This window comes from Phragmites australis, chromosome 9 (assembly GCF_958298935.1).
Source record: "Phragmites australis chromosome 9, lpPhrAust1.1, whole genome shotgun sequence".
In the NCBI taxonomy this organism is placed as follows: Eukaryota; Viridiplantae; Streptophyta; class Magnoliopsida; order Poales; family Poaceae; genus Phragmites; species Phragmites australis.
The window spans coordinates 20,833,407-20,838,285 of NC_084929.1; the positions used below are offsets into that span (position 1 = coordinate 20,833,407).

The window sequence follows — 4,879 nt, forward strand, 5'->3', positions numbered from 1 at the left end:
ATCTTCTATATATATATGTGCTCCTTATGAATATAATTAATCACTCTCGAGTTCACACTCTTTCATATATTGTAATGAAAGTATGCGCCTATATTGCGTAGATGAAATTTTAGAGCTAAAAAAATTCCCTAAAAATATGTTCATGTACATCATGCCAATGCATACCTGCAAAAATATGTGAGTTGTATTGTGGAAAAAAACAATAGGAAAGGCATGTTCTGAAAAAGAAAAGGCATTATCTTTTTTTTCACAATCCATATGTGAACATATTTTTGCAAATAGCACGCACAACGTAGTTGTAATTTGATGGTCTTATTGTTTTGTTATAACACAGTACGGAGTAACACCTTTTCAGTTTCGCAGCTCGACCCCTTGGCAAGCCGGGTGGTTCAGACTTCAGAGCTTGCTGAAGACGGCGATGGGCCGGGGCGGACTCCTTGGGCACCACGGTGGTGAGCACGCCGTTCTCCACGTCCGCCATGATCCCCTCGATCCGCACGTGTTCTCCGGCAGCGCCACCGCGCGGGCGAACTCCGGCTTCCCGCGCTCCGCCACGTGCCACACCACTCCCTCCTCGTCGTCGCCCTTCTCCTTCTCCTTTGCGCCCCTGACGGTGAGCACGTTGCCTTCCTCGACCTGGACCTTGACGTCGTCCTTGCCGAGGCCCGGTACGTTGATCCGGTGCACGTGGGAGCCCGGGGTCTCCACCCAGTCCATGGCGGCCGCGGCGGAGGAGGACCAGTCGGCCCGCGTGGAGGAGGCGGCGCAAGGGGCTCCCGAATTGAAGAAGAAGTCCGCCATTAGAGCTGGAGGCTTGCAGCAAATAAAGCTCGAGCTTGGAATGGGAATCGCAGAAGAATGCTTGGCCTCTTGTCGAGCTGGGGAAGACGAGGGGAGAGGAGTGGACGGTGGAGTTAAATTATGAACGCGTCCACGTCCGAGGATGGTTCCAGAAACAGGCAGACAGAGAGAGAGGATTGGAATGTTGTAGAGGCCTAGAGGGGAGAAACTTTTTAATATGATTGGCAGTTCTGAATATTACTACTGCTAGTAGGTTTTCCGTTGTTTTGCATTATCCGTCTTTCTGGGCAAATTTAGAAATTTAGACAACATACGTGACCGTATTTACGAAATTAGACAACATGTCGACGTATTTGCAAATCTAGCACTCGTATTCGGTATCTCAAATTCCAAAATTTGGATTTCGGTAACTCAAATTCCGAAAACATCCCGGGCCCACTGGCCGTATTCGGCACCTCAGTTGCCGAATACACCCTGCGTATTCGGCACCTCAGTTGCCGAATTCAGTGCATCATGTCACTTTCACGTCGTGTCGATGCTTTCGGTGTGTGCGTGCCAGCGGGATGCTGCTTTTGCGCTTAATAAAAAGCCCTGGCTCGCAGAAGAGAGAAGGGAGAAGGGAGAAGAGAGCAGCAAAGGAGAGAAGGGAGAAGAGAAGAGAGCAGCAAAGGAGAGAAGGGAGAAGAGAAGAGAGCAGCAGTGGAGAGAAGAGAGCAGCAGCGGAGCAATGCTAGGAGAAGCAACTCGAGCAGAGGGGGCAGCCGGAGAGGATCAACGCGAGCAGCAGCCGCGCTCAATTTCCTTAAGGTAAGTTCTTAGATTACGTAGTTAATTAGTAATTGTAATTAGATTTTTCTTAGTTCGTTCAGAAGTATATTAGTCCTTTCGTCAGTATATTGTTAAATTCATTCAAGTACATTTGATTAATTATATTATTTTGATAAATTAGAGTATTTAAATTATTGATTTACTTGGGTTATATAATTTTTATTAGTAAGTGTGATTAGATTCTTTACTTAATATAGTAACATGAATTTACGTGATTTAATCTAGGTAATTAGTTTTATTAAAGTAATATAATTAATTAATTAACTTGATTAATTAGTTTAATCACTTAGGTTTGGTAGAACTGTAGAAGATAGTGTCCAGTAGCAACAAAGTCTGCGTCACAGCTACAAGAGGATGCGATGAGTCCACCATCTGCAATTTCTTCTACTCGTGCCATATGCCATGGATCCCACTCCACTAGATCAGCGCTGAGGACGTCCAGGTCACTGATCACCCTGGAGTAGTTACCATGGTCTTGCTGCTGACTCCATCTTAGCCTGGCATGAATCCACCGATACCCCATCGTTGACCTTATGTCATCGGCAATGCCATCGGAGATGTGGACTGGGTAGTAGCACTTGAGCACCCAAGGTCTGGAAACCGGGAGGTATTCCCAACTCCATAGCTGTAAGAGGTGTAGGCACCCTGTAATAGTTGCCTTCCTCTTTATTCGCTGGGTTGCATCACACAAACCTCTGTAGGTTGCAGCCAACACTGCAGATCCCCAACTGTAAGATGTAGGCTCATAAGGATGTGACGCGAGGTGGGCTGCTAACCATACAATATGGGAGACGACATAATCACCTGCTGTATTGCAGAACATGATGCCTCCGAGCAGGACGTACAAGTACACCTCATAGTGCTGCATAAGTGTAGCCTCGTCCGCATCCAGTGGGCATGGACTGAACTGTGGGAGCCCATGAACCCAGGACATGGAGAGGACAGCATCCTTCCCGTCGTATTGCACACCAAACATATAAGATGCAGATGGTCAGATGAAGCTTTAATAGCACTATAATATTTGAAGTGCATTACATAACAAATAATTACCTATCCGCAACATAACCCTTCCACTCCTCCCTTGCGGGTCGCGAAACTATTAACGGGGCGCCCCTGATTGGTAGCCCGGTCAGCATGGCCACGTCACTCAATGTTACAGCCATCTCGCCAAAAGGAAAGTGGAACGTGTGCGTCTCAGGACGCCACCGGTCGATGAGACCTGTGAGCAGTGCCTCATCAATCGCCTGCAGAGGTGTCCTACCACCGACCTCCATGGGAGCTCTGGCCATCATGAGAGCGAAAGGTAATAGTCCCGCCCGTGCGAGTAGCTCGTGGAATCGAGGGTCCAACTCCTTAATCTTGTGCACACTCCGGGCTCGTAACGGACCCAACTGCATGAGTTATCCAATACATGTACAGAGTTAGTTCGAAATTATCGTGGCAATAAAATAGCACATATAAACGTGGTACCTGCTGTCCTGTGAATATCATCCTTCCCCTATGGTTCTCGTCGTACCGCTGCTGAAGAAGCTCGGGAAGACCACCATGAGCCATGATAATGATTTAAGGCTTCATGGTTCAACAAATAGGTGAACAACAGATTAGAATAATCTAAGTACTCTAATTAAATAAACTAAGTACTCTAATTAAATAATCTAAGTAATATAATAACATAATTAAATAATCTAATTTGTATAATCTCAAAACTCTAATTAAATAAACTAAGTACTCTAATTAAATAATCTAAGTAATATAATAACGTAATTAAATAATCTAATTTGTATAATCTAAGTACTCTAATTAAATAAACTAAGTACTCTAATTAAATAATCTAAGTAATATAATAACGTAATTAAATAATCTAATTTGTATAATCTAAGTACTCTAATTAAATAAACTAATATAATTAAATAAATGTAATTGAACGGATTAAACAATCTACTTCCGAAAGAACTAATCTATTTCGAAACTGACTAACTAAATAAGCTAATTACTCTAAATATTATTACTAACATAAGTATTAAATAGGTAATCTAATAACTAACCGGTACGAAAGTGAGTGATCTCGAAGTATTAAACTGCCGCTGCTGCTGCTCGCGTTGCTCCTCTTCTGCTGCTCGCGTTGCTCCTCTTCTACTGCTCGCGTTGCTCCTCTTCTGCTATTTTCTCTACTCGAGATGCTGCTCCGCTGCCGCTCCTCACATTCCTTGCTCCCTTCTCTGCTCTGCTGCTGCTCTCTTCTTCGCGACCTCAATTTATTTAGCTCTCCGCAGGCCAACGTGCATGCATCCTGCATCAATAATTCACCGGCCGGCCGAACTCACGGGATGGAAAAAACGAATGACGTGACGTGACAATGATTGATATGACGCGGCAAAAAGAAAGATGGGATGCCGGCCGGCTGTATTCGGCAACTGAGGTGCCGAATACGGCCCACAGTGCCATATTCGACACCTCAGTTGCCGAATTCAGTGGGCCCGGGGTGTTTTCGGAATTTGAGTTACCGAAATCCAAATTTCGGAATTTGAGATACCGAATACGAGTGCTAGATTTGCAAATACGCCAACATGTTGTTTAATTTCGCAAATACGGTCACGTATATTGTCTAAATTTCCAAATTAGCCGCCTTTCTGAATATGTATTCTTATACTTTCTCTGTTTATAAATACTTGTCACTATTTTTTCCCAATAGCAAGTTTGACCGTACATTTTTTTAAATAATTATAATTATTTTAACATATATAATACTAGAAAAATTGTTTCATAATAAATCTTTTTTAGAAAAAAAAAACGTATACAGTACAAACTTATTTGTAAACGGAGTATATCCAACAAGGTAAACCACTGCGACACACACAAAGTTAAAACCAATTGAACAGCTACTACCAGCTATTCGGTTCGCCACAAGTCGCTACAGATTGAAACCAACTCAAATATCACCTCGTAACTTAATACAGGTACACAGCTGCCAGTACTACGAACGAAGAATCAACAGCTTCCAACAAGAACTCGGCACATACAGAGCAGATGCGTAGAGGATCAAATCAGGACCATTTACTAAAGTTTGCATACAGGAATAACACATTGCTTTGACAAAACTTCAACACTTGCAAACTGCATTGCTCACTGCCTCAGCCCCAGATAAATTTGCAAATCAAGAATTAAAGAAAAAAGATTTGCTTCAGACAACCTGAATAACACTGAATCGCAGCATCGAATTGGAACAAGAGAAACTGATCCAGTGGCTTCC

At 43.3% G+C, this 4,879-nt stretch overlaps 1 pseudogene; it reads right to left on the reverse strand.

The window, feature by feature from the left end:
• Positions 1 to 247: 247 nt before the first annotated feature.
• On the reverse strand, positions 248 to 1,021 carry LOC133928055 (16.0 kDa heat shock protein, peroxisomal-like; annotated as a pseudogene).
• Positions 1,022 to 4,879: the final 3,858 nt, after the last annotated feature.